The sequence below is a fragment of the Agelaius tricolor genome, unplaced genomic scaffold (genome assembly GCF_023055355.1).
Source record: "Agelaius tricolor isolate 1412-34295 unplaced genomic scaffold, bAgeTri1.0.p SCAF_10, whole genome shotgun sequence".
In the NCBI taxonomy this organism is placed as follows: Eukaryota; Metazoa; Chordata; class Aves; order Passeriformes; family Icteridae; genus Agelaius; species Agelaius tricolor.
In genome coordinates, this window is record NW_027269270.1 from 33,122,200 (window position 1) to 33,132,700 (window position 10,501).

The following is a 10,501-nucleotide window of genomic DNA, read 5'->3' on the forward strand; positions in this document are numbered from 1 at the left end:
AAATTTAAGATGAGAGTTTTGTTGTGCACTGTAAGGACTGGGAACTGTGGCAGGATGGAAATATCTGCAGAGCTCAGAGCCTTCTGTGGAGCCTGTGAGCTGAGCTAGGCAGTGCACAGTGCTGAGGGCTCATCTGCAGGCTCTGCTTTACCTGTGTGGGTCCTGCTGAGACCCAGGTCTCTGGTGGCCAAGAGTTTAAAGCTAAATTTGCATGCTAAAAGTGCCCAGCCTTGCATTTCCAAGAAATGTGAGCAAGCAAGATGACAGCAATTAATGACAATGACACTCATTTGCACATGCAAAGAATCAAGACCATTTAACCTTTAAGAGAAAACAGCCATTATATTTTAATGTTGTTTTATGTATTAACAGTCACATATTATTTTGATGTGCTTAATTAATATAAATAAGCTTCAGCCATTATACTGTCATTTAAACCCACATAATTTCCTTTTTGTAGGAATTTGTGTGTAATTTACACTGTTGCATTCAGCTCCCAATGTTCCAAGATCATGCTTCAAATAATTAGATTTCAAAAATACAATTGGAATTGTTCTTTGTCTTTTGATTTTTCTGCAGTAAACACATTTTGAACTTCTCAATAATAAGGACCAGGGGCTTGTTTTTAAAAGCCAACGTCGATGTTTTGAAGCATCATATTATTCCTGGAGCATGGGCTTTGGTTAAATGGCCTGGTGAAATGGGTACCATCAGCAACACAGACCTTGTTTGTAGTTCTGCCCATCCTCACTTATTTTCAACACTGTTCAATTACACAGGCCTTTACCACTAGGAAATTAGCCCAAATAACTATCTTACCCTCAAATTGAAGGTACCAAGTCACTAGTGAGTGGCATCAATCCTGCCCGGGAGATGACTTAATTTGGAGCCACTGGAAGCAGATAATAGATGACCCTTTATAAATATGGGACTGGGAATGACATTAAATATTTGTGTTTGTGAGATTGTAGAGTTGGGAGGATATGGGATGTGGCCTTTCTGATGAGACCCCACTTTCCCTGTGCATGATGCATCCCCTTCAGTACCCTTCCCTTGTGCCAGTCCCCAGAACAAAAAGGGCCAAATATTTAATCTTGGAGCTCCTCCATGCCAGGGAAATCCTGGGTGTGATAAATGGCAAATCCTGCAGAGACTGGGGCGATTGACATCCATGAGATCCAACTCTCCTTTGGCAGCAGGGTGGGAGCTGCAGGTCCCAGTGTTCCTGTGGTCACTCCACCTGTGGGTCATGGTGATTGAAACCCTGCAGCAATGCCTGGGAAAAAACAAATCCCTGTCTCAGGTCTTGGCAGGTGGCTCGAAAATCAATTGCTTTTCATTTATGTTCTGCAGAAAGTAAATGCATTTGTAAATTTGAAAGCAGCTGCTGACGCTCAGCAGTAAACCAAACCGATTTTGTTTTACAAAACCTTTGCTGTTTGGTCTTAACTGGTGGAGCTGCACATGGATCCAGCACTGCTCTTCGCATTGCAGGGAAGATTTTGTCTAGCTGCCTCTGTGACATATGGTAATGCTTAGTGTGTGCTGTATGGCCTGGAGCCATACCACTGCAGCCTGTATGCTGCTCAGATCTCCCAGGCTAAGGGAATCGGGACGAGACAGCGTTTGAATGCAAGGGACCTCCTAGAAAAAGTCAGAGTGCAGCGTTTTCTGCCGGTATGAGGACAGGATGTTCCTCCCTCAGGGCTGAGGCAATTCCCCACACGGGGCTAAGGTGACTGTACTCTCCCAGCCGTGGCTTTTTGGAATCAGATTATGAGAGACCATTAATGCACCATAAAAGATCTCACAGCTCTCAGCCATGGGAAAACAGCAAACAATCCCACTTCCCAAGGTAACCCAGAGGAAGTGGTGGCGTGCAGGAAAGCACTGCGAGACCTTTTCTCATCTTGTTCCTGGGGGGAGGACGTTCCCATCACCACCTTCCCTTTCAGGGTGCAGCTAAGCCTGCTGAACAATCGCTGCTTGTTTCTCACACAGATTGCTCCCAGGCTCCCTGGGAAGCAGAGGGAACTCCAGAGGTACCCTCAGCACAGCCCAGTGGGCACAGAAACCCACCCGTGTCAGGGTGGGAAAGGAGGGAAGCAGCATGGCTCGCAGGGAGGCTTTGCAGCCTCTTCTTGGCGATGTTATTAATTCGTTCTGGGACGTTGGGAGACTCGTTTAACCTCTCTTTGTCTCAGATTCAAACCTCTACAAGCAGTTATTATAACATTTGGCTGCATTATGGCATTGTTGAAAGGCTTAATTAAATTAAGTGTTCTGAGATCTTTGAATGAAAGGTGCTATCCAAGTGAAAGCCTGTTGATGATGATGACTCCAAATTATGAGGCCAAGTCCTTCACAAGTTTTACTCAGTCCTTGGTTAGACAAAGTTATTTTTAAACACTGTATTTGATGTAGCATTACAATTGTTTGGGGAGTGCCATGTGTAAAGACATGACATCTGACCCACAGTGGGAGGGATTTGTCACTGGAGGGTTTTAATGGCAGCAACCAACCACACATCATCCACATGCAGGAAATCCTGCTGGTCACAAGCAGCTTTTAATTGTTTGTTTGGTTTGGTTTGGTTTTTATAAATTTATTTGAAGACCTTTATTGGGAAGAATGGCCAGGACTCTCAGTTATTTCAGGAGAAATGCTGTCTCAGGTGGGAAATTAAAAGGAGCTGCTCGATCAAAGTTCGTAGGCGTCTCAGCCAAAAGATGCATTAGCAGATGTCTTCTTTCTTCCAACCTGTCAGTGCCTCCCTAGAAAGAAAACAAAATTTGTTGGGGCTTTCACTAGGTGGTATCTTACCAACAGCAAGCAGGCAAAATTGCAAATATATTTTTTAAATTTGGATTCTTTTGTAACCTATGCAAAAATTCCTCTACTTTGGCAGGAGTAGTCCTAAAACTCCTGTCTTTTCTTCCTACCAAACTTCTCCTTACCTGTTTCTTCAGTTCATCTTTGCCTCTACCAGAATCCCTGACACTCTTGTCCTCAGCATTTTCTCCTTTTGCATCTTTTCCTCTTAATTTGAAATACACTGTTTCCCTGACTGCTTTTATCGGGAAGTTTTTTTCCCCAATATTACCCTGTAACCACAAAAGCCTGCTGCCCCTCTCCCTCCTGCTATCCTGAGTAAGTTATCAACCCTTCCTACCTTTTCCCACCAGTTTGTCTCCTTTCCCAGTTTCTCTCTATTGTACAAAATCCACCTTAGCAAAGTCACCAGAAATACAAGAGTGAATCATAGAATTGTTAGGGTTGAAGTACACCTCTAAGTTCATGGAGTTCAAGACTTTATGAGGATATTTTGGGCTAATTGTTTTGCTGGGTACCACAGGCACAGGGCCACATCTAAAGTCTGGGCTCCTTAAAGGTCTGCTTTACAGCCTATTATATAATGTGTGATCCTTTCAATAGACAGGAAGGATGGTATTTTGGTTAAAGCCTCCAGGAGATCAGGATTCAGCTTCTAGCTCTGCACACTTCCTGTGTGGTTTTGGGAAAGACACTTTGTGCCATAATTCCCCATCTGCAAACTAAAGATGAAATTACATCCTGTTTCTCACCTTCTCCCTGCAAGCTCTGTAAAGCTGCAGAGCCTGTAAGTACTGTGGAGCAAATAATGTCACTTTTTAATGCAACACTCCCCACAACAGCATTTCAGTCTCAGTTGAAGTCTAATGACTATTGTGGTGTTAATAATAAATAATAATTGTAATCATACATAAGACTTTCAGCCTTACTTGCACTTAAGGTTGATTCTTCCAGACTTTCTGCAAGTTTACCTTGGAACCAGTCTGAGCAAAGAATAAGCATATCAAACTGTGCTAAATAAGGTGGATTTCTTTTCTCATATACTTTCTCTGTATTTGCTGAAGGACAATGAACAGTAGACTTAAGACCATCAAACTCATTTCACCTTTGTAATATTTAAACTAATTAGTCCCAGAGATGAAAAACGCATTGCTCAGATTCCAGATAATCTTAAACAAAACACTTCATGCTGATTTTATTCTGCTTCTATCTGTGCAAAGATTAAACAAAACCCACAGTTGGTTTCATCTGCCAGGCTCTAAAAAAAAATCATGTCACAGAAAGAGAAAGGGGGGAAAATAAATCCAAGGCAAGGTTTGCAGTGCTCTGAGCTTGCTCATCCTTAGTTTATCTTCTGCAAATGAGCATGTATAAAACAGTCCACCTACTGTTCTAGTTGCTACGATATAATGCAGTTCCACTGAATGATCCTGTTAACCTAACCTTCAATTTGCTGGGATTTGAACTCTGAATTACAGCTTACTAACATAGTTTAACAGCTGGTACAAGGGCTTCTTTTGAATTTTTAATCACATGAATTAAAGATTGCTGGAGATGCTTTTCAGACCTCCACTAGCACTGATCCAATGTACAGAAAGACAAGTATAGGTAGCCCCATGAGGATTAAGAGCACAAAGGTACTATGGCTTGTGAAGCTATGCTGCACTCTTTGCTTGCCAAATTAGGAATACTGGTGCAAATTATTCATGTGAAGATAAATTCACATTATGGCTCCAAATGGATTTAAACCCCCTTTTTAGCTCACGTTTTTATACACAGTGTGCATCGCCAGAGCACAGGTTTTGAAGATAAAGCTTAGTTTAGCAAAATGTTTCTTCTGTTCCGTGTGTAAAGGGAACACAGACACTCACACACAAAGCAAGAGAGAGAAAGAAATATATATATAGAGTGATTGCAACTGATATCTGGAATGCAATGAAAACAAACATGACCGTCTGTGGATGTTTCAGGGTGGATGTAATCATTTGTTGCCGTCGTACAGCGTGTGGAATGCGCGTGTTTAGATTCTGCACTCTTTGTGTCTCCCGTTATTTATTCCAAGAAGATCTTTCTTATTGAGGATATTTCTCAGGGAAAGGGAGAAAAAAAAAAAAAGAAAAAAGGAAAGGGATAAATAAAAAGAGGCAAAAATGTAGTTCAACTGGAAGCTTCTCTACTGACACGCCAGCTGATGAGTGCTGTGAGAACTTGGGAAAACAGACCCTGCCTCCGAAGTTCACTACCCCTGCAAGCCTGAAGATCAGCAGAATAAAGTGGATGGAGTTGTTTAAACAAAGTAAGTAGGGGGAGGAAAAAAAAACTTAAAAAAAAAAAAAACACTAAAAAAAAAATTAGGGCAGCAGGAACAAGAAAGCATGTTGCTTCTTAATTATGCTGTGTTCTCTCTCTAATGGATTGGCCTCCCCACACGCTCTAAGTAAAGCAACTGGCATGTGGCATCCTCTGCAGAGAGAGGAGCAGTGGCAAGTGTACAGCTGTTCGTGCTGACACACAGGTGTTGGATTTTTGGATCTGTTCGCTAGACAGATTTTTAAGGGTGTACGGGGGAATCATCTGCAGTTGTTGCACAGAAAGTGAGTTGTCCAAGAATACCGGAGTTAATTATTATGTAAATCCCACTCCACAGCCAAGGCTCACGGCTGGAGTTGGAGCTGTGCTCCCCCCATGCCCTGCCAGCTCTGGGTCACTGTCTGATTTCCTTGCTATGCCCTGTTCATGAAGTGCTGTGGTGGGCTGGCTGTGTCAGCAGAGGCAGCGAGGTCAGGTGGGGATGAGCTGCCTGGGTGACCCCTGCCCCTCTCACCTGGCATGGGAAGATGGAGGTGGCCCTGCCAAATCACTGAAGAGGTGATGCTGAAGCCTCAGGGATGCTCTTCCCACTCCTCAGGGAAAGCCTGAAGAGCAGCAGGTGGGGAGAGGGTTCAGGCAGACCTTTAGCAGTTTATTGTCCTTTTATCAACAGGACTTGCTCTGGCACTGAGGGCTCGTACTGCACTAACAGTCCTGAGCACCACAGGGGCTTTGGGCAGTGTGGAGCTGGGGAAGAATGCATCTGAGTGGAAACAAGGAATATCATTTCCTACCAAACTCCCCCTATGGGTAGGCAGTGATTTCTTCTTTCTCCTTTGCAAGGGTCTTCACTCAAGGGTGCCTTGGTTCCCTCAAATAGTATGTTATTTGATTTCATGAAATAATATATACATTTCAATACAGGGCAGGGTGCCATGTTTTCTGTAAATCACTAATATGTATCAACCTTTATATTTTTAATTATTTTTATATTTTTAATGAGCTGTCAAGTGAAGCAGAGGTGTCAAGAATGACTGGAGGGACGTGACCAAACAAGGCCAGGTTGGAAAGGGCTTTGAGCAACCTGGTCTAGTTGGAGGTATCTCTGCCCATGGGGAGGGGGCTAGGAAAGAGTTGGTCTTTAAGTGCACTTCCAACCCAAACCATTCTATGGTCTCAGGTAAAAGGTTGTGATCAGCTGCAGTTTATGGGACAACTTCTCCTCCCTGTTGTTTCAGGGCTCCTAGGGTGGATCAGAAGGCTGCTGATGGGTTTGCTCTCCACCTGCACCCAACAGCTCAAAAGGGATAAACACTACAACTTCTTGTTTGGCCAATTTTAGACACAATTTCATCCTGATGGAAATTTAATTTTTTTTTTTTTTTTTATGCTCTGGGACCCCATGGTCAGTAGCCCTGCCAGGTGTGTGTAACTCTCTGCCTCCTGCTGCCGTGCTGGGCTCTGACCTGTCCAGGCTGCATCACTCTGGGGGTGGCTGAGCATCGCTCCCAGGGGCAGAGCCAGGGGAGCAGCAGGAGCAGCACGGGCAGCGTTAACGCTCTCCTGCAATTCAGATTTGAGTGATGAAACCCAAGAATGCAGAGCAGCTGGGAGCGGGTCTCAGAGTGCTGATAGTGGGCAAGCTGGGGAGTATCACATTTCCACCCGGGGAATAGGCTTTTTTCTTTTTTTTTTTTTTTCCTTTCCCTTAGGGTTAAGTCTTTTGTTTTGTTTGTGTATTCTGCTCTTAGTTTTGCTCTTTTTCCCGAAGTTCACAATGGGAAATAAATCAAACTCATCTCTTTTTCTTGCAGTTTCCCAGGGAGGAGGAGAGGAGCAACACCTCATCCCACCCTCCTGTGACTCCCAGCCTCTCTCTCCAATCTCAGTCTTGCTCCTGGCCTGGCCTCTCCACGCAGCTCCAGAGCTCTGGATATTACCATCTGTTATGAGTAGAAAAAGCTGCCATTTTTTTAAAAAAAGTTGCAGAGTGAACAGGTTGGACCAGTTGCTGCCAGGGTGGAGTTCTAACTGTTTGTTATTGTAATTACCAATCATTTTTGTTAACTACCTGTCCTAATGGTTAAGAATTCCTCCTTTAGTCCAGTGACACCCTGCCTGCTGCCAGGTGGATGACCCTTCTGGGACAGTGAAAGGAGAGGACATCAGAGGGCATGCAAATGACCTCGGAGCCAGCATGCCACGGGAAAGCCACCCCACCAAACTTACCAAAAGACCCCAAAAACAATGAGCCAACACAGAATTAAGAGATCAAAGTGATGTCTGGACGTGAGGAACAAAGCCCAGAGCCTGCAGAGACGCTGAGACCCTTTTTTTGCCCCTCGCCCTAGCCAAGAGGACCTTGGCTAGAGGCAGGATCCTGGGAGTCAAACCAAAACAGTAGAACAAGGGATCTTTCCCGATGCTGTGGTGAGGATGAAATGCTCAGCTCTGCCCACAGACCAATGGACAAGAATGCACTCTTCCTCCTCCTGCGAGTCACTCCTGGGAGCGGTGGCGTGAGGGCAGACCCTTCAGTTTTCCCGACCCGAGCTGATCGCTTTTAATAAAGGCATGAGAAAGGAGAAAGATACCCTGCCTGTGTTTATTTCGCCATCCGTCTCAGCAGCTTCGGTTCCAGCACTTGCTAAACGCCTGAATTTCCCGCTGGCTCGATGAACAGCTTCCAGCTTGTGGTACATTGCACAGGCACCGGGTGAATGGGGCTGAGCAATGCTCCTGTTTGGCTGCGAGCGCCGCGTTCACCTGAGCTGGCTGGCAGGATGAATGGTTCACCACAGCTCTGCTGCTAACCCCCTTTGTGAACTAGCACTGAGCCATGTACCTTATTACAAAGGCCGACAGCTCCCTGGAAACTTAAATCCACTCTTTTCCCCCTTCCCGACCATAGGGAGCTGTAAAAGAAAAGGACTTGGTTGGTAGGCATGTAACATAACAAAAAGCCCTCTGTTGTGGCAAGATCCAGACTCCCCAGTAACAATGGGGATTATGCTCTCGCATCGAAAATGCAGTTGCTAGTTTTAACTGCAGTACCTTATTACAGATTCCTACAGAGCACATTTATGTCAGGGGCTTGGATGTTTAACTTAAGTCAAGCCTGGTAGCAAAGAGAGCTCGGCAGCCTCTGGTTTAGGTTTTTTTTTTCTTCTTTTTTTTTTAATATAGAGGGGAAAGATGCAGCTAGATTTGCTGCTGTGGTGCTACCTTTCCTCAAACCACTTCTCAGAGAGCTTTAAATAGCCTGACACTGGCACTGGGCAGGAGCTGGCAGAAGAATGGATTTTTTTCATCTGATGGCTCGCCAGGGTTGTTTTCAAGGAGGAGAAGTAGAAGAAGAAGGGGAAAGAAAAAACCCAAAAAACCCCTTTTGCATGCCAGTCATTCATTGCCTGCCAGTTCCCATGGTTCTCCTACGGATGGTAGCCACAGAACTATTCAAAGTACAGTAAACACTGAGGAAAGTGAAAAGAAACTCATGAAGCAGAGAACAGAGAAGGAAAAAGAGTTGGGTATGGGATGCAGGGTAGTAAGAGTCACTTAGGGATTACTTTAGGGCGTACCATGAATGCTTCACTCCGTGCCAGTAGTAGCTGGACCAGCACATTTTAGGGAGGACCTACCTCACTTCTGCAGGATGGGGAAACCAGCTGATGTCACAGCAGGTGGGGCAGAGGGGAGGCAGTGACTCTGCCCTGGGGTGTCCAATATGGAAAAGAAAGGTGTTTACAATGTCATTTAGCTGCACTTGGGAAGAGTATGCACAGTTCTCTGCATGGACTGCAGATCCCAGGGGACTTGTGCCATCACTCTCTTTTCTGCTCTTTCATCCTCTGGAGTGGAGTAAATGTTTGTGGTTTTTTTTTTTAATTTTGATTTTCTTCTTAATATTAATTATTATTTATTTTACAAGTCAGGGAAGGAAACAAAAAGAGAGGAGATGAAGTGTGACATCCCATCCCAGTCCAAGGCCAGATTGGATGGGGTTTGGACCAACCTGGGATAGTGGAAGGCGTCCCTGCCCATGGCAGGGGCTTGGAATGAGATGAGCTTTAAGGTTCCATCCAGTCCAAATCAGTCCATGATTCTAAGTCTTGCAGTTTTCTTGACATGAATTCATTTGTCTTTCCTCCAGGGCAGGGGAGCTGTAGATGGAGATCTCTATAATGAGAGCACTGGTGCAAGGGACATCTGCCTTGCCTTCTCTGTGTGTATCATATTTAACCCCCTGGGATGAGAGGTGATGTACCAGAGAAAACAGAATTACCTCATTCAGAGCAAAACTTTCTTAGAGATAGAGAGTTTATCACTATGGATTTTTTCTGATACACTTAAGCACAGGAAAGATGCTGAGATGGATCAAAACCTTCCTTCCCTGGGAGTGGTAAAATGAGGTTTCCATATTGGTTTTCCTTTAATACTTTCATTGTCAAAAATATCCTTTCTTTGGCAAGCTGTTTGAAACCCTACAGATTTATTTGTTGTTTACATTATGAGTTGCACAAATCAAACCATACAGGATTGGATAAGAGGTTAGCTTTCCACTGACTCAGATTAAAAAATAATGGGAAGTCCCACTGGCCTGGGACAGTTCTGAGATTCATCTCTTGAGCTTCTCATGCCTGAGGTTGGTGCCTAAGAGAGACACCTTGTCCCATGAGTTTTACAATTCCAGTTACTCTTCCTGGTGCCATTTGAGGGTCTCCCCTGCATTCCTGTGTGGGACGGGTTTGTCCCCTGCTTTTGTACTCTTGTGTGAAATGAAAACTCAAGAGTTACTTATGGTATCAAATTATGTATTTTTTAGAGAAAAAACCCTGCAAAATCTACCAAAAAATCTCCAAAATCAAACCGTTTTAGAAGAAAGAGGAAGCTGCACGTGGAGACGAGAGCCTAAGAAGAGCAACAAGAGCTTCTAGGTGTCTTGAAGTCTGACTCTTGTGAAGATAAGAGGAACTCAAAGTCATAGCAACATTTATATTTCCCCACAGCCACGGGAAGTGTTTGTACTTGAGCAGAACAGCTTTACAAGCAACAGGTGAAAGGTAGTGATGAGCACCTGCCCAAATCTGAGTGCCAGCAGACTCTGAGGGTGCTGGTGAGACCCTCAGAGCTGTGCACCCACAGAGGGGGTGCTGGATGGCCGGGGCTTGCTCAGCTCAGGCCCTGTGTTTGTGTAAAAGCAGAAGGTCCCGGGGAGATGCCGATCGTCTCAGCAGCTCCCAGGCCCCTCTCTCACACAGCTGCAGCCCTGATTCCTCTCTGTTCCCAGGCTCTCCTCGCCAGTGAGAGTGCAGCAGGCACCTGGTGTGCTAAATAATCCCCCAGCAGTAGGCTGGGA

General features: G+C 44.8%; 1 long non-coding RNA gene across 1 annotated transcript in view; it reads left to right on the forward strand.

The window, feature by feature from the left end:
• LOC139593932 (uncharacterized) overlaps positions 1–7,735 on the forward strand; it is a 37,730-nt gene extending 29,995 nt beyond the window's left edge. Inside the window, exon 6 of the long non-coding RNA XR_011680440.1 lies at positions 6,957–7,735. This is a non-coding gene — a long non-coding RNA (uncharacterized lncRNA). The remainder of the gene's footprint in view (positions 1–6,956) is intronic.
• Positions 7,736–10,501: the final 2,766 nt, after the last annotated feature.